This window comes from Chrysoperla carnea, chromosome X (genome assembly GCF_905475395.1).
Source record: "Chrysoperla carnea chromosome X, inChrCarn1.1, whole genome shotgun sequence".
NCBI classification, from domain to species: Eukaryota; Metazoa; Arthropoda; class Insecta; order Neuroptera; family Chrysopidae; genus Chrysoperla; species Chrysoperla carnea.
In genome coordinates, this window is record NC_058342.1 from 32,499,769 (window position 1) to 32,527,342 (window position 27,574).

A 27,574-nucleotide genomic window follows, 5' to 3' on the forward strand; every position below is an offset into this window, starting at 1 on the left:
GTGAAGTTTTGTCTGTTTGTGAGTGTACTAGTGTTGGTTGCTAGTGTACTTAAAATTAAATTTAAGTGATTTTATCAATTACTTCAAGTTATTTTATTAGATTCAATGTGTATGGCTCTAGTGGTAAGTTCTACCTAATTATTTTCCATGAATTTTGTGAAGTTTTACCATAATTCCTTTGTTTTTTAATAAAAAAATTTTCAAAACAAAATGAGAGTCGAATTCAACAATTGCAATATGTGGTTGATATCAAGACATGTTTTAAAAATATAAAATCACTTTTTCAAGGCTGTACAAAAATTTTATAATTTTCTCTGAAAAATTTTCTTCGTGAAAGTTCTTGTTACAAAAATTCCTATTTTATTTATAAATCAACAAATATTCCATATTTAGGTCATCAATCCGTTTCAAATAACGTTTAACCTAGAAATTCTATATGAAAAAAAAAAAAAAAAAAAAAAAAACATTCAGGCAAATTTCACTACAGCTGTTTTTGATAAACTTTTTTTTTTTTGTTGATGTTCTTCCCCTTTTGAACACTTGTGCTGAAGAAACGTCCTTTAAAAACTGGTTTGCATTCAAAATTCAGGTATATATAGAAACGCATCCCTATATATGAAATCCATTGTGTCTGGCTGTATACAAAAAGGGTTCAATAAACTCCTGAGCGAAAAAAAAAATAGTTCATGTTTCTCTAATTAGGTAATACGAATTTTTCGCTATTTCGCTAAAAATAACTTTGGGAAGACTTCATCTTGAAATCTAAATTTGTATAATTTTGTAAGTTGATACTTTAATTGAACTTCGAATTATCGAATTTCATAATATTATGAAAATATGACTCATGGTACAGAACACTCGAACAGTTTGAGCGAAAATGAACAAAAAACAACGGTGCTTTGAATAAACTTGGCCAGATATTGAAGTGACTTAAATTTTTTGAGATATTAATTTTGATTTCTAAAAATATAATTGAGATTTGAGTTTATAATTTTTATTTGAGCTTTTGATGGCTTATTTTAATTCTTCCTCGAATTCTCGAAATATTTCATAATGTTATGAAAATATGACTCATGGTACAGGATGCTCGAAAGAATTTGTGCGAATTATTTTCTAAGATAAAAAAAGCGGTGCTTTGAATAAATTTGGCTTGATATTTAAAGTGAGTTAAATTTTTTGAGATTTTAATTTAGAATTCTAAAAATATAATTGAGATTTGAGTTTATAATTTTTATTTGAGCTTTTGATGGTTTATTTTAACTTTTCCTCGAATTCTCGAAATATTTCATAATGTTATGAAAATATGACTCATGGTACAGGATGCTCGAAAGACTTTGTGCGAATTATTTTCTAAGATAAAAAAAGCGGTGCTTTGAATAAACTTGGATATTAAAGTGAGGTTATTTGCTTAGATTTGAGTTTTCACCAATCACCATAAGTCGTCTTATTTGATGTTGTTATAAACGGTATGAATTAAGTTGGTCATAATAACCGAATCGCATATAATAAAATTGTCGCTGGGATGTGAAAATCAGATTCTTCGGAAAAAAGTGAAAGTCTGTGAAAATTTTTTTTTTTTAAATAATAAATATTAGTCGTTATAGATTACTGATTGTAATGACAGTTAGTCACTGTAACCGATATGTCATTTTATCTGATTAGACCGGGCATGCATTAAGTTTGTACCTTATTAATTGGTTGTAATAATCAAATCACAGGGCCGGATTAACTATGTCAGGGCTCCTATAGGCAATATAAACTTGTCGGGCCTTTTCAGCTTGATATCTCTTTTCTTTTTTAAGTTATCGTGTTAACGGACGGACAGACAACCGAAAATGGACTAATTAGGTGATTTTACAAACACCTACACCAAAATTTTTTTCGTAGCATCAATTTTTTTAAGCGTTACAAACTTAGGACTAAACTTAGTATACCTTAATATATTTCATATATACATGGTATAAAAAGATGCACTGATATAATCGATGACGTTATAACGGATTTTGATTGTATTTAAAATCGACTTTGTAATGAATAGAAAAGGGCTTAGAATAGGCTTTAATTAGATAAATGTCAATTTTGCTAAATTCATTTTGTTTATAATAATTTAACGGTATTTGTTTATATTAATAATTAATTTGTTAGCTTATTTAATCAACCATTACAAATAGATGAGCCAGGACTGGCTTCAGTCATGCAGGGGCCCATACAGGGGCTCACTTATTTTGAAAAATGGGCCCATACCCAAGACCCAATTAACCTACGTTGCTCATTTACGAACTTAGCCTCTTTTTTAACGTCCTAAGCACGCAAAAAAATTTTCAGCTCAAAATTTTTTTTCGCTTTTGAGTTTTCCAGGCAGTCAGACAAACATAAATGGACTAATAAAGTCATTTTATGATTTTTTTTTGTAGCATTAATATTTCTAAGCACTAGTTACAAACTTGGGACTAAACTTAGTATACCATGACATATATTTCAAAATATACAGGGTATAAAAAATGGATATTTTTCAAAAATAAGTGTAAGATAAATTTTTGTTGACTATTTTGAATTACTTAAACTAATATTTATATGAGCTAAGTCTTTTATAAACATGCTTAAGTTAACTTAATAAATATTTGACGATTGTTTTTGAATTCATTCAAAGATTAATCGCTTTATTGACTTTTTTAAATCGCTATCTAAACAATTACAATTGTTGTTTATACATTATCGAATTACTGATTTAAATTGTTGGAATGAAGTTCCTTACGGCCTTAGATCATATATTTTAAAGGGACGAGCCCAGCGTTTACTAAGTATGTATATTTTGGCGTCACAGAGTATATTAACAAAGATGAAAATATAATATTCAAACAGCTGACAGAGAAACCACCATTTTGGAGGCATGGTATTCAATGCGCATGATCGTATGACCGGAATCAGCTGCATCAATGATGTGTTTATATTTCACATTCACATGTGCTTAAGGACGTTCATGCGTGTACCTGTTTTGCTATGTGCGTTCATAGGGAAACAGTATGTAAATTTTAAAGAATTTTAAATTAGTAGAAAATAGAAATTTTTTTGAAATTCTATTAAAAGTTTAAATAATAGTTAACTGGTAAAAGTTTCAAGTATGGTTATCGATATAATTTTTGAAAAATATCGATTTATATTTTCCATTTAGTCTCATGTTAAACCTTACTTTTAGTCACTTTTTAAACTTAAAATGTAATGAAATTAATTCGATAACAGGATATTTTTCCTGTATTTTTCGTCAATCTTTGACATAATAAGCTTGAAAATGAGGGGTGAATTATGGAATTTGATAATGGAATAAGAAAGATAAGGGTAGGACAGAAAAACACTTGCTAGAGTAATAAATATATAAAATAGTAAAATTTCCCTTAAATAACAAAAATATGAAAATTTCCATCTTTCCAACAATTTATTTATTTATAAATTATATTTTTCTCGGAAAATTTTTTTCTTATAAATCAATTCTGATTATTGATTGTTTAATTTGTGGTAATAATTATTCCAGTGCTACACACGTTCAAAAACAAAACAATCTATACTCAGTGTTACAAAAAATGCACTGATTACATTTAGTATTTTATATAATTTGTGCATTTTTTGTGACACTGAGTATACAAGAAATTAATGTATACTCAGTGTCACAAAAAATGCACGGATTACATATACATAGTATTATATGTAATCAGTGAATTTTTGTGAAACTGAGTATAAATTTAATTTATACTCAGTGTCACAAAAAATGCACTGATTGCATATGGGTATGGGTATGGAGGTTAGCGGACCATGCTCGAGCATCGGGCCTCGAAGTAATGATTCAGAGTACCAAAGAGACCCTTGTACTCTATCCCCGCTACGCTTTTCAGTGGCTATTATAACCAACTGATGTACTGAAACCCAAGATTTGCCTAGCGCTGAGTTTCCTAATTTCTTCTGGTTCGACTATGACCGGACCAAACCGTTTCCTTCGCTGTTGTATGAGCGCCGGGCAGTAACAGAGAAAGTGGATCGATGTTTCTTCTGAATTTTCTCCCGATCACATTGTCGTCGCTTGGATAAGAACGAAGCAACCGACTCCATCCAAATCAAAATGTAATTGTAAATATGTTTGTAAATAAATAAATAAAGAAAACAAAAAATGATGTGGGTGGCCTCTGATATAGGCGTATATGTCGGAGAAACGGAGGATTAAACCCCATTATTATTATTGTTAATTGAAGTTTAAGAAAAAATGTATTTTTCCGTTAATTACATGTCATATATTAAAAACTACGCCTCGCGACAATTTTTGAACCAGATTTGCGTTTATCTTGGACCAAAATAAGTCTAGAAAATGATTTTTATCAATATCGGAAACTAAAATTTTATCTTGAATATTTCGCTTAAATTCCTCGAAAACTTGGGAGATGGCAACCCTATCCTCAACTTCTTATCTGTAAATAAATAATATCTAAAATATGTCAATTAAATAATATAATAATCGATTAATAAAAATAAAATATATGAATTTAAAATCGAATTACAGAGTAATAAATTTAATTAATCTGCGATTTAATATTTTATTCAAATTATAAATCTATTAAAATTATGATTAGAATTGGTAATAAAACTGTCTGGAATGATACAGTTACATGGCTTACAATTACAGATAGCCAAATTACCTAATTAAATTTATTTTTCCTCATGTTTCTTTGTGATAATCAAATACTAATTATTAAATATTCAAATTATTTTTATTAATTATTATTTATATACAGTCAAACCTGGATAAACGAGAGTTCAAGGGAGCACAATCTCATTCTCGCTTATAGAGGTTTCTCACTAACCCGAGTTTCTCGCTAATGCAGGTGCATGGGTAGCGTTCCTCTCTTACAAGTCACAGCAAGTACGAATGTAGTAAATATGTCTCCTAAATAATATAAATAAATAAAGCTCGACTGGCGCTTATAGAGGTATAGATAAGTAGCAGTCTCACTTACGGAGGTCGATGAGGGAAAAACGACTCTCTCTTACAGAGGTTTCTGTTTCTCACCAATAGAGGTTTTGGGCGCTTAAAATGAATGGTCCTGGCGATTACTCTCACTTATAGAGTTTTCTCACTTATCCAGTTTTTACTTACTCAGGTTTGACTGTATTATTCTAATTATTTAAACGTATTATTTTCAACTTTGATTATGAATTTTTTGTTATAACTTCATGATGGTAGACGAAAAATAAGAATAGAATTTTTCGATATCTACCTTGCTTTTCGAAAAATCGGCAGTAAATAATTAAACAACATTTTCAATTTTCGATATTTTGAAAATTATTCCAGGTATCGAAAAATTTTACTGTTACTTTTCATCTTATACTGTCAAGTTAAGGATGGATAAGCATGACAACAATGTTCGATTTAAAGGCTCAAAATTTTTGTATATGAAGAATTTTACTCAAAGAATATGTGGTTAAAATTTCAGCTTAGGTATCCATGCAAATTTTTAAGAAACAAGTTATTGAAAATCGATATAAAATACATTGGTTCTTATGGAGGAATCTCAAAAAACGACATCTTTTGAAAGTTTTTGATAATTTTCACTTGGAATGAATGAAAACAAATGAAAAAAAACTTTTTAATAGAAAGTAAACATATAAGCAATATCTCCGTCCATATAAAGTATGTAAGAGCAGGGTAGATTTAGGGTTGAAATTATTTTAATCTTATTTTCAACTTTGATGATGATTTTTTAACGAAATATAGAAAGCTGAATAATTTGAGTTGTGAACGAATAAAATGCGGCATTCAACAAATCAAATCTCGGAAACATATTATTTTTCCAGTATGGAAAATCGAGTGAATCATGCCGTGTTTTGTTTAGACTTTAGACGTCATTTAAGATACGTATCTGGTATCTGGTTGCAATAAATAAAAACTCAATTTCAAATTTACAATAATATCACAGACCTTGACAATAAAAAAAAAAGTGATAATTGAGATAAACTCACTGTTTATTTTTTTTTTTTTTTGTACTTACATTATTGATTGATTTCAAAGTAAATACAGTCAAAATAGTTTGTAGCGACATCATTCTAAATCCAAGATGGCAGATTAGTCATTTTTATCATTAATACACTGAAACAAGTGAAACCAAACAATTGACTGAGTTAATTGTTGAAATACCATGCATAGACAGTGTTGAACTGATATTCCCATAATTACATACTATACAATTTACGCCTAATTTGCGCCCTCACGAGTAAACAGTGATATTTACGAAAAAATGTTTCAAACAAAAGTTGTTAATTTTTCTATAAGGAACATTTTTTACATTTAAACTTTTTTTCTATCTCTAACGGTTTACAAGACCCAAATGATCTATGTTGCTCATTTACGAACTTGGCCTCACTTTTTACGTCCTCAGTACGCTATTAAAATTTCAGCATGATATCTTTTTTCGTATTGAGTAATCGTGATGTCAAACGGGCAGACAGACAACCAGAAATGGAATAATTAGTTGATTTTATGAACATCTATACCAAAATTTTTTGCTTAGCATCAATATTTTTAAGCGTTACAAACTTGGGACTAAACTGAATATATACCTTGCATATTACATATATGCATGGTATAAAAATGCTTAATATCAACCGATATGACATTGTCTCAACCTCATCATGAGATCAAATATGGTGCCACGAATATGATACAACTACCGTACGTGGATGAATGGTGAAGTTGACACAAACGCATGAGTTGTTTGTATGAAAGGAATATACTGTCTAACAAATTTCATATATTGTTGTTTTGAAATGCAACAATCTTTTTTTTATTGTTTCTACCACTTAAAAATATTATAACAAAATACTGATGTGATTGTCACAACCACATAAGCAGGTTTATTAGGTTTGTTTTTTTAAGAATTTGAATCATAGACATATGGATTGCAATTGATTTTAGTGTCTTAAGTTCCCTACTATACTGACTGTTCTACTGATACAATACAAGTCTTTTGAAGAGTATTTCTTATTTAATTTTTATTTTACCAAATCAGCTTTTACTGACATTTTTCTCTGGACGATAATTACTTTCGATTGATAAAATATAAGCGACTGTGTTAACCGCCATAATTGTAAGTCTCTTTTAATGTCGTTATAACTAGATTTGACTGTACTTCAGAATATTTTTCAATCCTTTAATCTCATAGTTTCGTATTATAATACGCAAATTTATTATGAATATCAAATTACAACAATGGCTTACATTTTTACATTTCAATAACGTTACACGAAACCAGATACGTTCTTGATCAAATGATAATGCAAAAAAAAGAAAATTACTTATAAATGTATCAAGTGCATAAAGTACCTACAGTATTGTAAAAAAGTTTTGGTCTATTGCACGGTACATACATATACACCAAATACATGCTTTGTACTCAAATAATGTGATTTTTTTTAGCTTTATAATACCACGCAACTACAAAAATATATAATATATTGTGTGCAAGTGCTGCTTTCATAATATAGATATTTCTCTTCAATCATTAATAAACTAACTATAGTCGTCTCTGTTCATAAAAAAATTGGATCTTCGATGAATTCATAATTAAATTAAAATTTTGTTTTGATATCATCGACAACCTTATATTTTGATGGTATTATTATAAACTACAAGATTGTCTAAATATTTTAGATAGTTTTTTATCACACTCTCTAGATTTTTTGATATAGAAATATCCAATTGAAAAGACTAACCTATAATTCATCATTTTTTGAGCTAACTGTGAACGATAAAATTATAATAAAAAGCCCGATGACCTAGGAATTGTTTGTGATTTTTGAAAACTTTGTTAATCAACAAATAAATTGAACCAGATTTTCGTTTTCCCTGTGTCAAAATTTGGCTAGAAAACTACTTAATGAACATCCTAAAAATAAATTTTCGATTTTATTTAAAGTTCAAATATCAATAACCAATTTAATCATTTGGTTCACGTAATTTTTGAGCTTAAAATATCTACTGCCTGTGCTATTATAAATTGTTGCTGCTTTTATAGATAAATTCCAGTTTAAACTCGTCTTTACCTAGTTACTAGTCTATACTTGTAGGTAGGGTATGCAGTATACTTCTACATTTTACAAACACACATAATTGTATATGTATGTTACAGTAGCGCGACGTCGATGGTGTTATGTTATGGATGAAATGTAATTATAAATAGCTTTAGTTTTATTTATAGCAAATACACTTATCAACAAAAGTATGGCCAATCTGTACCGAAGTTCTTTGTATAGATGATGGTAACTTTATATACACTAAGGTTGTCTCAACCTCATCGCGAGATCAAATATGTGCGAATGAGGTCTCGAATATGATACAACTACCATACGGGGTTGAGTGGTGAAGTTGACACAAACGCATGAGTTGTTTGTATGAAAGTAATTGAAAGTAATATACTGTCTAACAAATTTCAAATATTGCATTAAATGCAACATACTTTTAAACAATCTTTTTTTGATTGATTCTACCACTTATAAAAATTATAACGAAATACTGCTGTGATTGTCACAACCACATGAGCAGGTTAAGTAGATTTCTTCGAGTCTGATTTGAACTAGTGACATATAGTTTACCATTGATTTTAGTGTCTTTGAATGTCTCTCTCTGTAAGTTAGTAACAACAATCTTCATGTAGTTGACACAATCACATATACAATGAATACAGTTTTATTTTCCATCAATAAAATCAATAAATTTACCGGTCAAATTTATTTTGTGAGGCTAGTCTAAGTATCATACTTTTGTAAGCCAGTGTTCAATATTTGATACGCGTATTATTTTTACTATGAAAAATGAAAAATCAATATTTATTTTCCATGGAATTTTAATTAATTTATGAAACTTTCACAGGATGTTTCAGTAAAAAACCTTGTGAATTTTATATAAATGAATTGTTTTAGTAAAAATATAGAGAGTTTTATATCGAACATCCTGTAAAAATGATATCAGTTGAAAATTTCCATTAATTTTTTTCAAAATTTTATTTTTTAATTAAATACGCTTGAAACATGAATGTGTTTCTCATTTCGTTTGGGGGTTTTGGGGCGTCTGTACATCAGTTTGTATAAAAAATATGTGAAAATTTGCAGGTAAACTGTGTGGATGATATTATGGTCCGTTCACCAAAAAGCAGTCTGCACTTACAAAAATATTTTCCGAATTTTCCAATCTACGTAATGCTTTAGAGAAACAAATAGCTTGAATTATAAAACAAATTTTTTTTTCGAAAAATAAATAATCGCACGATTTGTAATCACATTGATTCAGATAATGAATAATTTTATTGCATGTATTTGGAATTTCATTTCATTGATAATGAATTTTGTCAATATTCCATTTACACAAAATGACCGGATGTTATAAATTTCTTATCTTCGGCATTAAAGTATTTTTTTTTTTTAAAGAATGTTAAATAATAAAACATTTGTTTCAAAAGATAAGAATTGGCAAAATTCGTCGGGGGAAAGACAAAATCAATTTATTTTCTGAATTCAAATATTAGTTATACTACACATGGTATTTCAACAATTAACTCAGTCAATTGTTTGTTTTCACTTGTTTTTATTTGTTTTCATTCGTTTCAAGTGAAAATTATCAAAAACTTTCAAAATGAGTCGTTTTTTGAGATTTCTCCATAAGAGAAAGTTGGAAAATTTCGTCTTAGATTAAAATATACAAAAATTAAAAACATTAAGGATTTTATGTATAAAACCGCCGCGCACTGACTAAACAATATTGTTTTGTTTTGAATAGAAATAAAAATAAATAAGGCCTCTTATCTGTGCCTTAACGCCAATCAAATAAGACTCATTTCCGTCGACTATTTTCATCGAAGTATGAACGAAGAATAAATTAACTTAGATTATATTGGCTGTCTACGTGAGAGGCACACTTAAGGCCTCATTAAAGAGGACCCATTCTTGTAAACCGTTAGAGATAGAACAAAAGTTTCAAAGTAAAAAATGCTCCTTTATTAAAAAATAAACAACTTTTGTTTGAAACATTTTTTCGTACACAGGGTGCGTGAGGGTGCAAATTAGACGTAAATTGTATAGTATGTATTAAATGGGAATATCAATTATGAATGTGTGACATGATTGTATATGTGATGTGATAAGAATCATCAAAACTGTCTATACATGCTATTTCAACAATTTACTCAGTCAATTGTTTGTTTTCACTTGTTATGTCTAGGTTTGAAGAAAAATAGTACTTATTCATTTGTTTATATTTATAATTAATGTCGAATTTTTTAATTAACTATTCCAAATCAACCTATAGGTACTCAGTGGTACAAAAAATTATTTTATAAATAATTCGATCTCGATTTTACAATTTGAATATGATAAGCTAGTAATTATTTTAATAAAAATAGTTTTGGCAAATTAAATTAACTATAATAAAATATTTTTCACACACTTCGTAATCGATTTTTTTTATCGATGAATTGTTTAGACTTCAAATATTTTAATATATTATTACTGTGTCTATTAATTAAATTTATTTTTCCTCATGTTACATTGTGATTATTGTATTATAACTCTAGCAAGTTCTGTTCTGTCTTGCTCTTATCTTATTCCTTTAACAAATTTCATGATTTTTCATCATTTTCAAGCTTATTATGTCTAAGTTGGACGAAAAATATACTCACGGTCTAAAAATGTACCGCTTAGGAAAAAACACGTTAGATAAATAATTTGAACGAAAAAATATCATCAAGTTATTAGGGAAACATGTTAGTTTTTACAGATGCTCTCTTAATACTCGAAACATGTTCTCCTAATATTAATTTAAGAACTTTTGATGTTTTTACCACTTTTACATTTGATGTTTATTTTTAGTCACGGGTCGAGCTGGTATCTTTTAAATCTTGAGGTATAATGTCCGTTATAGTCAAGTTCATAAAAACATGCTGCTATACACATACATTATTTGTGAGAACAGATGTGTAAGTGTACATAATACTTATACATCGTATGTATACATGTACAAATGAAAAATATACAAAAAGATCAAGAACCGTTTTCTTATAACCAAAACATTCGTCAAAAGTTATTAAGTTTTTTTTAAAACAAAATCTGTAAAAGAGTTTTTAAGATATGATTTAAAAAGATTCAGTTTTAGTCAATCAGTACATTTAGCCCATGCAAAAAGTTAACACTTTGATAACGAAATTCTTTTTGGATTATCAATTGTCAAGAGGACGATTATTCTTAACATCTACTCAAAATTTTATTTCACTCTGTAAAAAAAGTGAACTTACGGTCATTCTACCTTAAAGATCGCTACTTTTTAAACACCTGGTATACAAAAGTACCCGTATTTATATAAATAAAAATGCTTCCTGAGAAAAAAGTCACAAAGGGTTAATTTCAAGCGCCCTTCTCGAAGAAAAATTGCAAGCTCGATCGTCAAAATACGAAGCTGGAACACCAAAAGGGTGACAACGCATCGATGAATAACACGATTCATTCAATCGTAAATGAAATAACGAAACGTGTTCGAATGATATCAAAAACTTTTTTTATTATTTTTTTTTTTCCATTAAAATTGTTCACCGATCGTCAAATATTTTACTAAAAATAATTGATATTTAATTACACTTCCATTATTTTACCCCATTTACACGTTCTGCACATGCGTCCAATGTTTCGTTCGTTTAACTTTATTCTTTAACTTTTTAAATCATAACCTCTACATAATTTTATTTTCGAATGCACTAGCCAATTAAAAATAATTAGGGCAGGGAAATAATCTTAATAATTAAATTCATTGAAACTAGTTTTTTTTTTTACTGAGTACAACTTATGTTAAACTAACAAAAATACACGAACAGGTTCGAAAATTTCCGTAAATAATATTTTTTTGCTTACACTTTTACTCTTGTGATGAGAGAAATTCCTACAATTTCTGAAAAACTTAGGTTAGGTAAGGTAAGGGTGGCTGTCCTAGGGTGGGACACACTTAGACCAAAGGATCCGTTGTGATGCCGAAAGAGAATTGGCCCATCCCTGGCAACTATTCCATGAACCATTTGGACTTCAGGTCGAAGAGATCATCAAAGAAGGGTTGGCTCAAGTGAGTCTACCTCCTCGTGAAAGATGAGACATGAAGGACTTAAAAAAATACATTTAAAAAAAGTTTAGATGGGTTGAAAAATTTCAGGGCCCGCATTTGTGAGGTACGATTTTCTGACCTCTAATTTATCGTAAAATAAATTAAAAAAATAACTATTTTTTCATAGAATTGAGTCATTCCGTATTTGGTCTACGATCCAAGGACACAAATGCATTTGATTCATACGTGACTAAAATTTTGTGTGTAATAAACTAATTAAAAAAATTTTTTTTGATATAGACCCGATAATTTTTAATACAGTTAAAATCGATTATAACGACCAATTGTCTCAAGGTTCTGATTAAATGCAAATGTAAAAAATTTGTTGAATATTTTATAATCAATGTCCAATAATTATTAATTATTAAATTTAAAAAAATTTATGTAAACATAAAATCTTGTGAAATCATGAGTCATAAATTATTACCGGGTGGAAGTTTTCATAGATGTATTTTTTTAAAATTTTATAGGAAAAATATTGTCATAACACAAGGGAAAAAGTTTTGGTTTATTGCACAGTACATACATATAAACTAAATACATGATTTGTAGTCAAATAATGTGTTATTCTTAGCTTTACAATACCACGCAACTACAAAAATATATAATATATTGTGTGCAATGCTGCTTATAAATTTGATAATATAGATATCGCTCTTCAATCATCAATACTGTAACTATAGTCGTCTCTGTCCACAAATGATGAATCTTCTCATGAATTCATAATTAAATTAAAATTTTGTTTTGATATCATCGACAACCTTATATTTTATGGTATTATTATAAACTACAAGATTGTCTAAATATTTCAGATAGTTCTTTATCACACTCTCTAGATTTTTTGATAAAGAAATATCCAATTGAAAAAGATAACCTATATGATTCATCATTTTTTCAGCCAATTTTGAACGATAAAATCATAATAAAAAGCCCGATGTCCTAGGAAATTTTTGTGATATTTGGAAACTTTGTTAATCAAAAAATGTATTTATAAAGTTTTACTGAAATCCCTTCTATTATTTAATCCTTGCATATCTCCTTAATTTCGATGGCTAAAAATCTACAGTGGCAAAAAATTCTGTACAATTTTTCAGTTGCAGACCTGCGTCATTATTCCATTTAGATTAAATGCCCCAATAATGTCGTTGTAAGCTAATTTTACTATATTTTGAATATTGATAAGTTCATTTTTTTTTGAAATGTCAATCGGCTTAAAAAGAATTTTACTTTTTTTGTTGACAAGATAACATAAAATTTTGATCAGTGGCGGCTTTTCTGATATTCCATATTTAACTTAAACGCTAAAATTTCAGTGCCACGAGTAAAAAAAAAATGTAAACCATACTTAAAAATCTCAGCTGATTTTTTCATTGAATGAAAACGCAAAAGATACCTATTTTATTATACATTTTAATAAGCTAAAGTCATTTATATGTGTATGGTTTATAAGATTGTAAACAAATCATTTCCGTTAAATATTATGTATCTATGAACGTTGCAAACTCTAGTTCTTTTTTCTATCGCCAGACAGTTTCTTTCTTAGTATTAAAATGCAATAAGATAAAACTTAAACATGTTTTAATATTTTAGATTTTACCATATGACGTCACATAGCTTTTGACACCACCCTCCCACCCCTTCCCTTAACGTGTGACGTTTTTTATGGATGGCCCCTTTTAATGTAATACCTCGTAACAGTGTAAATTTGTATTTTTGTCAATGATAGCTCAACAATAAATGGCGCCCCTGTTAAAGCGATGACTGGTGCCCTTGAAAGATAATCAATAATTTCCAATTGAATAATAATGATTGTCAATGATCAATCAATAATTTCATCATAATTCAATTGCATTTTGTTTACAATAGGTTTACAAGTCTATTCAGGTTCGGTATATCTGAATTTAAAGGCTGATATCTTACAAAATGCATCATAAAATCAATTAGAACTACACGTGTGGAATTAAGCTTTCGTTGTTACCGTAACTCGTAGTTACTCGTAGTTAACTTTTGATATTTTAAATTGAGCGCCTCAAGCTTTTACAAATAGGCGGGTATAAGTGACTCATAGATAAAATTATTTTCTACTTTTTAGTACAATAAAAGCTTAAAAATTAAAAAGTAATTTTTATTTAAAAAAATTTTTGTCTACGGACCCTTTATTAACCATATTTTTTTTTTTTATGTAAACATATATGATGACGTAAGACGTGGCTCGGAATAACACACTTAATAAATTTCTGTGTGGGTCAGTGTCAATTTTTATTTACTAGAAGTTTAAACTAGTGTAAAAAAAAAAATAGTACGAGATTGATAGAAATGGGTCGCGTTAATAACCGATTGATTAACCGCTTCATCGAACTCTGATTAATACAAAAAAAAGGGTGTTACTGTTTTATATTTATAAATAGATTAAACGTGTTTAACGAGCTTACTCGCTTACTATACTTTTTAAATACGTAAATCATTAGTCTATGCGCCACGGAGTAAAACAAAAACCGTCGTATTGAACTAATAAAATGTCAATGCCATCTATTGGCCGAAACAATTTATAAAATCTTTTCTTTTCTATGTCACTGCTAAAAGTAGTTTTTATGCCATGTATATGAAATATACCAAGGTATACTAAGTTTAGTCCCAAGTTTGTAACGCTTAAAAATATTGATGCTATTCCGGTTGTCTGTCTGTCGTCTGTCCGTCTGCCATCATGATTACTCAAAATCGAAAAAAGGCATCAATTTTTACAGCGTGCTCAGGGCGTAAAAAGTGAAGTCAAGTTTGTAAATGAGCATCATAGGTCAAGTGGGTCTTGGGTCCGTAGAACCCATCTTGTAAGCCGTTAGAGATAGAACTAAAGTTTAAATGTGAAAATGTTCCTTAAAAAAAAAATAAACAACTTTTGTTTGAAACATTTTTTTGTAAACATCAGTGTTTACCCGTGAGAGCACATTTGCGCAAAATGTAGTATTATATGGGTATATAAGTTATGTATGGGTGACATGTATGTATGTGTAATGTGACAGAGTAATCAACACTGTCTATACATGGTATTTCAACAATTAACTCAGTCAATTGTTTGTTTTCACTTGTTTTTATTTGTTTTCATTCGTTTCAAGTGAAAATTATCTCAAAAACTTTCAAAATGAGTCGTTTTTTGAGATTTCTCCATAAGAGAAAGTTGGGAAATTTCGTCTTAGAATTAAAATATACAAAAATTAAAAACACTAAGAATTTTATGTATAAAACCGCCACGCACTGACTAAACAATATTGTTTTGTTTTGAATAGAAATAAAAATAAATAAGGCCTCTTATCTGTGCCTTAACGCTAATCAAATAAGACTCATTTCCGTCGACTATTTTCATCGAAGTATGAACGAAGAATAAATTAACTTAGGTTATATTGGCTGTCTACGTGAGAGGCACACTTAAGGCATATAAAGAGGACCCATTGTCGTACTACCTTAATGTTAGTAAATTTCAATAATCTTTCGAAACTCGTGTTTCGACGAATTCTAATCGAATACTCGACAATGTTGGTATATTAAACAAGTATTATATATTGTTTATGTACCAGTTAGGCAACCACGACGGCCACGTGTTGTCCTCCTTGTCTCACAACAATTGTCTCTAAAAGAGGACGTTCTATATCGATTTACACAACACTATATAACCACAAAATATGCGTAAAGTTTACTTGAAAAGAAATAAGGTCAACAAACCTAACCTCACAGAAAAAAAGGCCATTATACTCGCATTCACTATTTTTTTTTTCGGTAATCGATTATTAGGTGAATAGCCTTTACAAAAAAAAAAATTAACCCTCTATCAAAGGGTTGGGTCACTATTCAAAATTTATTTACTTTTCATAATTTTTTTGGATATTTGCCCAAATATGTTTTAACTATCAGTCAAAATAAGTCGCCCGGGCAATGCAAACACTTTTAAATCTTTTAATGGAATGTATTTTTTTTTTAATTATGTAATAATAGGATTATAAAAGCTTGTGGCGCTTCGATTTCATATTTGATATTTTAAATTGAGTACTTACAATTTTTACAAATAGTCATGTATGAGTGACTCATAGAAATATGTTTATTTTCTACTTTTTAGTACAATAAAAGATAGGGCTTTTCATTTTAAAATCACGATTCACATTTGTTTCGTACTAAATCATTTATAACCAATGTGATAAAATGAATAACAAATATCTTCTATCTTAGTCCTACTTATTGCTGTCAGTACGAAAAAATAAACTCTGCACTTGCGCATATGACATGATGAAAAGGCCTATTAAAAAGTAAGGTATGGAAATTTTAGTTTACCATTTTAATGAAAATATAGAATTTCATTAAAATGAAAATAATTAATCCATTAAAAAATTATGATTAGAATTGGTAATAAAACTGTCTGGAATGATACAGTTACATGGCTTACAATTACAGATAGCCAAATTACCTAATTAAATTTATTTTTCCTCATGTTACTTTGTGATAATCAAATACTAATTATTAAATATTCAAATTATTTTTATTAATTATTATTTATATACAGTCAAACCTGGATAAGCGAGAGTTCAAGGGAGCACAATATCATTTTCGCTTATAGATGTTTCTCACTAACTCGAGTTTCTGGCTAATGCAGGTGCATGGGTAGCGTTCCTCTCTTACAAGTCACAGCAAGTACGAATGTAGTAAATATGTCTCCTAAATAATATAAATAAATAAAGTTCGACTGTCGCTTATAGAGGTATAGATAAGTAGCAGTCTCACTTACGGAGGTCCATGAGGGAAAAACGACTCTCTCTTACAGAGGTTTCTGTTTCTCGCTAATAGAGGTTTTGGGCGCTTAAAATGAAGGGTCCTGACGATTACTCTCACTTATAGAGTTTTCTCATTTATCCAGTTCTTATTTACTCAGGTTTGACTGTATTATCCAAATTAAGGTAGTACCTTTTATAGGTATTTTGATTGTGAATTTTTTGTTATAACTTCATGAAGGTAGACGAAAAATAAGAACACAATTTTTCGATATGTGCCTTGGTTTTCGAAATATCGAAAGCTAAATAATTAAACAAAATTTTCAACTTTCGATATTTTGAAAATTAAGCCAGATATCGAAAAATTGTATTCTTATTTTTCGTCTTATATCGTCAAGTTATAATATAATTTATCATCAAAATTGAAAATGCCCATTTTTTAAATTTGTGCACCCACTACCATGCTCATACATCCTTAAGATACAGAAAGTTAAAAATACTACAGTGTTGCCACCATACTAAAGAATTTTTACCATCAAAAACAGTAAAATTTGCTTTTTCCATTCATGGTACACATTTTCATGGAATCACCCATATTGTTAATTTCGTTTTCCTCTTAAATCCAAAGAATTTGTAACTTTGTTCGAAAACCGAAGACAAATCTCAAAAACTGAAGACTTCGTTCCCAAAAGTCGAAGAAATAGCAACTCTATTTGTTTGCTATGGTAAGAGATTGTGAATTCATGAATTAAATCGCACGCATAACACCCAAACAAAACAAATTAAACGAAATTATAATTTGTAGTGATTCTTCTTTAAAAAAATGACGCATGCTTAAAAGTTGGCAAACAAAATTTTTGTCTAAAAATAACTTAACATATATTTTTTTTATTTTGGTTGTTTTTGAAGAACAAAAAACACTTTCACAAAAAGAAAAATCCAAAACTGTTTTGTTTGAGATGAACAGGACCGTCCTTAGATATTTTTGCTACTGAAATTATTATCCTCCAGAGAGAAAGGATATTTTATGACTCACCAAGAATTCTTCGAAAAACGATGAAAATCTATGGATTCAAAAAAACGTGTTTCAAAGGAATTTAGGAAAAAATAGACCGAAAAAAATTACCTGTAATAGTGAACCAAACGAACTCCTCTGTAGTTGACAAACTCAACTCAATCCGGACCTATAAAATTTTCGGGTCAATTTTTTCTGATTACCATTTTAAAACGTCAATTCTTAAAAATGTTCGCTCCTAAGAAGAAAGCGATTCAGATCTTAAGTCAAATAAGCTCTTTACTTAGTGTATATAAAACAAACGATACACAGTGTCTCAAAAAAATGTATCCTCTCTTTTACAGTTCATATCATCCATACTTTTTCAAAATCCACAAGAATGAGAATACATGTAAAAATGAATATGATGTTTTTCTCTTGGCATAATGTAAATAACAAGGAGTGAGTTGCAGAAAAAAAAGGCGCCTATCTGGGTCTAGCCCTCGGTCGTTGCGTATTTTGTACTGAGCACCAGGCGCCGTACATTCAGCCACGGGAGCAATCGCAATCTGTGTTAGTGCAGTTTTACTGTCTTGAGCTCAACGCTTAAAGTGTTTAAGTGAAAGACTCGTAATTTTTTAAGAGCTAAAATTTTAACCTCACCTATTTTTCATTCCCCGTCACACGTTAAAAAAAGCAGGAATGTTAGTTAGAAGTCGTAAAATGGTGGGTACTTTTTTTTAAGACACTTTGTATTTTTTTTTTAATACGTCGTTTATTCTTTTTATCCAGTATTTAAACTGAATTTAATTAGAAAAAGATAGTCTTATAACAATATAATAACAGTATCCTTTTCTAATTACACTCTTCGTTAATACACCGATGCAAAAAAAAAAAAAAAAAATTTATCAAGAATTAGAAATTGCGCGCGCAAGACATGTGAGAGACAGTTTTTCTTCGGAGTTGGGATCGAGTGAAGAAACGCGCGTTACTCTGTTAGTAAATAATTTTATGTCATATTGTAATGATGCGCGCTAATTTATGTTTGTTGATTTAAATCAAAGTTTAATTAATATTTTATTTAATTAATTTGAATTAATTTAATCGAGTGCGTTTTTTTGAAAAGTATCTTGAAAATTTTCAGTAAAATTTTTCAAAAATTGTTTTTGTTAGTGCTAAAAAAAATGTTCTTTTCTAAAACAAAGTTAAATTTTTATAAGTAAGTGTTATTGTTGTTCAGGTTCACCCACATCATTTAATTAGATTTTTACAGAATGTTCGTGAAAAAATGTGCAAAAGTGCTTTCTTTTTAAATTTCTAAATTGTTACACAAAAAAAAACAAAAACTTTTTGTTTGTGAGTTTCTCAATAAAATTGTTAAAAAATCCGAGTGAATGTAAGAAAATCAAAAAGAGGTAATTGTTTAAATATCCTGTATATACTTCTATATCAAAGTTTGAATTATTTAAAATTATTATTAAATAAAATTTTGAATTGAAATTCTAGCAAATCTTGCAAGAGTTAATGAAACGATGTAGTTTTGAAAAACTTTTATCTTTTGCGGTTTAAAAGAGAAGATGGATTTAAGGGAAAAGACCTAGTGGACAAAATCTGTAACTATTGCCAATTTTTTTTTAGTATTTGTTAATCAAACTGGTCGGGTCTCCCTACTTTGAGGGCTCAGTGGGCAATTACTCCTTTGCTTTCCCTTAAATTCGCCACTAGATTGTGCTCTTTTTTTTTAGCTCTAAAATATATATTTTGGGTGGGTTTTATCAAATTTACTCAATTTGACCGAAATTAAAAGATTTGTGTTGGATTTACAAATTCAAAATCCGATATCAAATGTTTATTATTTTTGCTAGTTTTTAAGAGATTCGAAATTTCTTTTCATTTCCTCTTTTCTCGCTTTTTGGAGGATTAACTCAATTCCCTCACTAAGGTACGGCGAAAATTGATATTCTTCTAATACGCAAAACAAATTAAAAAAATATACATTTTCAATTTTGATGATAAATTATATTATAACTTGACGAAAAGTAAGAATAAAATTTTTCAATATCAGGCGTAATTTTCGAAATATCGAAAATTGAAAATTTTGTTTAATTATTCAGCTTTCCATATTTCGAAAACCAAGGCACATATCGAAAAATTATATTCTTATTTTTCGTCTACATTCATGAAGTTCATAACAAAATTCATCATCAAAGTTGAAAATAAGATAAAAATAATTTCAACCCTATATCAACCCTGCTTTTACATCCCTTATATGGACGGAGTCACTTGGTTTTTTTTCTTTTCTATGCCATTTGCTATTTAAAAGTTTTTTTAAAATTTGTTTTCATTCATTCCAAATTATCAAAAACTTTCAAAATATGTCATTTTTTAAGATACCTCCATAAGAGATGTATTTTATAGCGATTTTCAATGATTTAAAAAATTTCCATAGATACCTATGCTGAAATTTGAACCACATATTCTTTGAGTAAAAGTCTGCCTATCGAGAAAATATGAACTTGCTTATTTTAAAAATCAAATAATTTCTCTTTTGCACTTATTTTCTCGAACACCTTGTAAATTTTTAAGGTTAAATATATAAAAAAAAATTATTTTAATCAGATTTCTGATGCAATGTACTGTGTTGTGATTTAAATTACAATAAAAAATTAAAGTATTCAGTCTAGAAATTTCTAGATTGCAGTGATTTCTAGATTACAGTAAAATATTATTAAAAAATAGTGGTGTACGTGAGTTGAGTTGTATATTTTAATGAGGTTGAATTGTAGTTAAATGTAATAATAAATATTATTTATATAAACAGAACGCTTGTTTACGGCTATGTTAAAATTCGTGCCAACAAATTTTTGAACGTTTTGTCTTAAAAATTTGTTTAGTCGTCAATATTTACTGTATCAAAAATAAAAATTTTTTTATTCGCGTCGTTCGACGTCCGTTCTCCAAGGTGAAATCATTTTTTTATATTTTTTTATTTATGATAATTTTTTGCAATCGTTTAAATTTTCATGTTTATCTTCTGATCTTCAACAAATTTTGAAATCCAAAAATTTATTTCATGTTTTTTACAAGCTTTTATTTAGTTTCACCTGTCCCGTTGGGTCTGTCTGTAATTAAATCTTGCAAGTCAAATTTGATCCACTTCCCGGTTTTCGATTGAGCTGAAATTTTGCATCCACATCTTGTTTAGATGGCAATGCATGGTAAGGTTGTGGCGTCCTGATTTTCCCATCGCTTCCACTATATTTGATATACATACATTTTTTTTAGTCTTGAGTTAAAAATTTTAATAAAAAATACTTTTTAATGGACAAGCTTTTATTGTACTAAAAAGCAGAAAATAATTTTATCTTTGAGTCACTCATACCCGACTATTTGTAAAAGCTTGAGGCGCTTAATATCAAGAATGAATCGAAAAATAATCAGGCATGTGGAGTAGATGAGGCGTTTCGATTCATTTTCGATATTTTAAATTAAGCGCCTCAAGCTTTTACAAATAGTCGGGTATGAGTGACTCAAAGATAAAATTATTTTTTACTTTTTAGTACAATAAAAGCTTGTCCCTTAAAAATTATTTATTATTAAAAAAAATTTTCTATTGTTAAAATATTGTACTTACATCAAAAACGTAGGTAGACCCCTCTGTCCAAATTAGATATAATACAGTAATACCTCGAATTTACGCGATAAATGAGACTGTGTCATAACCATGTAAGTCGAATTCGCGTATATCGACGTATATCGTGTTCTATACACCGTTGTATGAGATAGTATAACTGGAAGATTTATAAATCGCGTAAATCGAGGGATAGCGTAAGTCGAGGTATTACTGTATTACAAAAATTTGATTTCATAGATGTCAAATATTTTAAGCTGGAAATACGAAAGGTTAAGGCGTGTACCAATTTAATATTTTGTTAAATCGATTCATAATTTCATTAAATTTATGTAAATGAACTATTAAATAATATACCTATACAGTGACGGATCTGTATAGGATCGAAGGAGGGGGGGGGTAAGAAGGTTCTAATTTTAATCTTTAATATCTCTATATATAAAAATCCAATGTCACGATGTTCGTTTCAATGAAATTTTGTAGATATATATTTTTTGATCGAATCCTTCAGCACTCGCGTCAACCATTATTTAATTTTTAATGCGCGTTATGAGAGATTTGCTCACACATTCTACTGTTCAACTTTATAAATCATAACCTCTACATAATTGTAATATATATTTTATTTTGTAATGCATTAAAAATAAAAAGCTAATTAAAAATAAAACTAATTTCACCATATTCCTATCACAAGTTTTGTTTTTAATTTATTGAGTACCACTTATATTAAACTAACGAAAAGTACACGAAAACGCCCGAAAATTTTTGAAGTGAATATTTTTTTTAACTTACAACTTTACTCTCGTGATGAAAGATTTTTTCACAATTTCTGAAGGACTTGAAAAGATATATTTAAAAAAAACTGTAGACAGGTTTCAAAAATTACTATTGATTTTAGTGTCCTAAGTCGATGCTTGATACATATATACCAAAAATATGGTAAATCTTATAAAAATGATCAATATGTTTATTTCAAACTATTTATGAAGTGGTAACAACAATCTTCATGAAGTTGCCTCAATCACATATGATAGATGCGATCATAATAACCAAATTCTCTATTTAAAGCAAACATAAAGAAATTTTCTTTTAATTGATCGATTCGCTTTATTTACACGAAGATTGGGAAGAGCCTAAATGGCCGAGCGGTCTAGGGCGCTAGTTTTAGAACGTTGGACTATTTAGACTTAGGTTGCGGGTTCGAATCCAGGCAGCGGCAATGTGAACAATTTATAATTAATGGGAGTGCAGAATTGATCACATTGTCGTCGCTTGGATAAGAAATATGTTTGTAATGGAATAAATAAAGATGAACAAATAATGATGTGGATGTCCTCTGTGATTAGGCATGCGTCACAAAAAACGGAGGTTAAACTCCCATTATTATTTATTTATACGATTATATAGTCCAACTAAGTACAATTTTATTTTCCATCAATAAAATGCAAGACTTTAAACTGAAATCAATCTCTTTCATAGAAGTAATGATTTTGTTTATTTAACTTCAGTGATTTTGTATCAATGAATTCATATTTTAAATTCAATCCCATTCTATTGTAAATACAAATATTTATCTGTACTTGTTCCACTAATTAGTAAATTGTTTGAAAATATTTTTTACTTTATTTCAATATGAAACGACCAACTTCGGGATGAAGTTGTCATTTTTTTTTTTCAGGGTACATATCGATCAAAATTTTCGGTTGTTAAATATAACCAGTTTTAACTGTATGTCTGTTTTGATATGTTTATCAATTGTGGGTAAAATCAATTGAGTAGTATTTGAATTGACGACAATAATTACGTATTTGTGTATATGTGAATAACTGATATTTTAGTTATAATATACGTCAGAGAGTTCTTGTTTTGGTAGTTGTACGTCTTTGGAAGTAATACGACCGTGCGTGCCCGTTGAAGCGTCTGTCTGTTTCATATACAACGCGGACAGACAGGCACAACTAGTTTTCACATGAATAAGTAATGAAAAGAACCTTGAAAATTTATAAACAAATTTTGTTTTTTTTTGTTCAATTGTTCTTTGACAAATGATCATGTTGGAAAACTTTTTTGTCTGTAAAATTTATGCAAATTTTTCTTTTAATGTTTATTTAACACAATTAGAAATACAGTTAAATCTCGTTAAATCACATTACAGTTAAAATCATTCACTTTTATTTTTTTGTTGACAAAAACAACATCTTAAAGAATAAGAAAAAACTATCTCGACCCGAGCGGAATTCCACTCCTGTAGTTATCGTAACTTTAGGCAAATTTTGTAGAAAATTGATGAAATAAGTTAAAAGTACTTAAATTAATATTAGGAGAACATGTATTAAAAATAGTCATGGTACACTTTTTCATGGAATCAAATTTAAAAAAATACATTAAAAAATTTAAAGCAAGCTGGAATACCAAAAAACGCTCGCAACTCGATCCCTGGTGGTTCTTTATCTCAAATCTTCCTTTTCCGAGGAAAACTGAAACTCGACCTTCTAAAAACAATCTAAAATATAAAAAACTTGGGTTTTTATCGTCAAATGACAAGCTGCAACATCAAAGAGTCGAATTGAGGTCCCCAAAAAGGCAAGCTGGAATATCAAAAAACGCTCCAACCCGATCCCTGTCGATTCTTTCTCTCAAATCTTCCTTTTTCGAAGAAAACAAGCCCGATCTCCAAAAAAAGAATTATCGTCAAATGAAAAGCAGGAACACCAGCGAGTGGCCCATTTCGATCCTCTGATGCTCAAGCTTTCAATTTTTTTCGTAGAAATCACGCTAATGAAAGCTAAAAGTACTACAGTGTTGGCACCATACTAAATTTTACTATTAAAAACAGTTTTTTTTTCCATTATGGTACACTTTTTCATGGAATCACCCAGTAGTAAATTTAAAAAAATACATTTAAAAATTTAAAAAATACCCGACTGCGTTTAATAAAAACGTATAAAAAAACCAAGTCCAGTAGTTTACGTAATTTCTCTTGATTATAAATGTAAAATGTCCGTATTAAGAGATATGATGCGCAGATTTCGTTTATAAATTAAACGGCAGTGTTTTATAGCCAAACATACTTAATGATTTTTGCCAAAATATGTTAAACACCCCGCATATTTTAAGTTATTGATAATAAAAAGAAACATATGACTGATTTTAGATTACACTTCGAACATTTCGAAATACAGTTAAACCGATTATAATGACATTGAAAGAACAGGTCGTTATAAGCGATATGTACATTTTATCTGTTTTTACTTCTAATCAAGGACGACGCTAGGGGGGGAAACTTATCTCTCCGCCCCCTCCCTCACTCCCCTTAGGCCCACTTTGCAAAAATTTATTTTTGAACTTTAAATTAATCGCTAAATTGTTTCTATACATGGGGTTCCCAATTTCCAAATCGGTTGAAAAATGCGTGTAAAAGAAGCCCCTGCAGGTTGAATATTGGCTTGATTAGAAAAAAATTGCGTGTATCAGCTCCGACACACGACTAAAGTTTACTTCTTAAGTGTTGGAGAGTGTGCTGTACCCGTCAGGTTATTGTCAGTTTCAAACGATAGATGCTTTTCACGTTATACGTGCTTTGTAGTATAATTTAAATATGGTAACCCGAAGAAATGCGATGTACGTGGCCTGAGTAGCTATTTAGTCATTCTGTATCGGTGGGTAACAATTATGCTGTGTGTTGTACCCGCCAGGGCGTTGTCAATTTCGAACAATAGATGCTTTGTATATTAAACGTATACACACGCATTACTATAAAGTGAAAGGTGCGCATCAATAAAAGGATCGAGATCTTGTGATCTCTGAATTTTAACTCATTTTTTTATATGAAAATTGATTCTTAAATAAAACCAAAAAAGTCCCGCGGATTGAAGACTACGGGCTCCAGAGTCCCAATAGGTTAAAGACAGCTCTGGCTATTTTCTTAAAGTTAAATAAAAGCTTGAAAGTAACTCTCCTTTTTTTAACTAAGGGTTTGGGTGTTATTTATTTCATAATTAAAATTTTCCACCTAATTTTCTAATTAATATTACGTCATTTACATTTTCTTCTAAGAAAATTTCTATTACGTAAATTGTTTTCTTGTTCTACAAAGATTATGTTATTTATACCTCCATGTTTAAGATAATAAAATTTGAAGTTTTGATGTTTTTTCTAAAAAAGGTTTTTTTGTTTTGTTTTGCAGTTCCTTGGTGAGTCAGTCCTCACATTCATGGAGTTCCAATTGGACAGCGCAGAATATTGCCAAGCACAACACAAATAAATTTGGCCAAGTGGCGGACGTCGCGCATATTCGTTACATCGGTTTGCGTCGATTTACATAAATATTCTAATCCAAAATCAAATCAAATTGTAGCATTTTTCATATCCATTGTGGCGGCTTCGGCAACCTTTGGCGTTATTTATATTTAAATAGACATTCGTCTTTTATTACGTCTTTCTTTTTTTTTTCTTTTTTAAATCTATTTATCGCTATTTAATAACCGTTAAATGATATCCGCCGATTGAATTTGTCAACGGTTACTCACACATTGCAGTGAGGAATAGAGGCGTTCGAAACAGCGGATCAAATCAATGTAATACACCGTTCCATCATAAACAACTTCCCCTGCAGGGTATTATCCATAATTTGGTTTATTTTTATATATAAATATATATTATTTTTCATTTTTTGTGGAATACCTGCAGTGCCAAAAATTTAGGTAAGTTAAAATTTTTTTTCAAAATTATTTTTTTGTTAAGAATTATTTTGGAAAAGTTATCCATAATAATGATTCATTTCCAAAATTATTCTTTATATTCTAAAACAGAAATGGGGATAGAATCAGGATGGCGATTGATCTGGAAATGTTAGAAAATTTAGAGAATATTTTGTGAATTTTAGTATTGGTCAAAAAAGATATAAAAAAGTTATTGTCAGTTTCAAACAATAGAAGCTTTGTCGACAGCACAAAAGTATACAAGTTATACTAGATCACTACCTTAAATTTGATTATATTCCAAAATAATCGTTCTTCAATTTTCCTCTAATATTACACTTTTTTCCCCCACCTTAACTATCAATTTCCGTAAAGGTTTCAGTTTGAAGTAAATGTAGCTATTACACCTTTCTAATTGTCTAGCTGAAGAGAAATCAAAAGTCGTCTGTCGCTTTGTATCCCCATTCCAAATTCTCCGCAAATATTAACGACCTGTCTATTCAAAATTCAAAGTTCTAAACAAACAAAAAATCACACATAAGAATCTGGAACACCAAAGGGCGCTCATATCCGACCCTTGGTGGTTCTTCCACTAAAATTATTCTTTTACGAAGAAAAATGAAAGCCTAATTATCAAAAGACAAGTTGAAACACCAAAAAGTCGAATTGAGGTCCCCAAAAAAGGGAAGGGAAGCTGGAATACCAAAAGGCATCCCAACCTGATCCCTGGTGGTTCTTTCTCTCAAATCTTCCTTTTTCGAGGAAAACTAAAGCCCGGTCTTCTAAAAACAAGCTAAAATATCAAAGGCTTGGATTTTATCTTTAAATGACAAGTTGAAACACCAAAAGGCACTCCAACCCGATCTCTGGTGGTTCTTTCTCTCAAATCTTCCTTTTTCTTGGAAAACTAAAGCCTGGTCTTCAAAAAACAATCTAAAACCAGCGAACACCCCACGCTGTAGCCGATTTTAGTTTTATTGTTTTGATGGACAGGTCACTTTTGAAAAACTAATTTTATGTTTTTTTTTTTTTTTAGTTACGAATTGATTTTGAAGAAAAAAAAACATCGATCAATGAAAAGACATCCAGAAAGCAAGAGAATATTGTGCGGGAATTTCTAATAAAAAAAATTATTAAGACTGAAAATTTCTCATAAAACTTAGTAATAAAAAAATTTTTAAAAACATAAACTTAAAACATTTGAAAAACCAAAAAAAAAAACAGAGAATTATTTTTACATAAAAAACCAAGCGAATTTGCAAGCAAAAAAAAAAGTGATACTTTTTTTTCTACTACAAAAAAAAAAATACGCCAGTTGAA

The 27,574-nt window shown here is 29.4% G+C and overlaps 1 long non-coding RNA gene across 1 annotated transcript; it reads left to right on the forward strand.

Annotated features, from left to right (window-relative positions):
• On the forward strand, positions 1–27,465 carry LOC123302795. The gene is made up of 3 exons (XR_006535555.1): positions 1–123; positions 25,741–26,257; positions 27,291–27,465. It is a non-coding gene; the product is annotated as an uncharacterized LOC123302795 (long non-coding RNA).
• Positions 27,466–27,574: the final 109 nt, after the last annotated feature.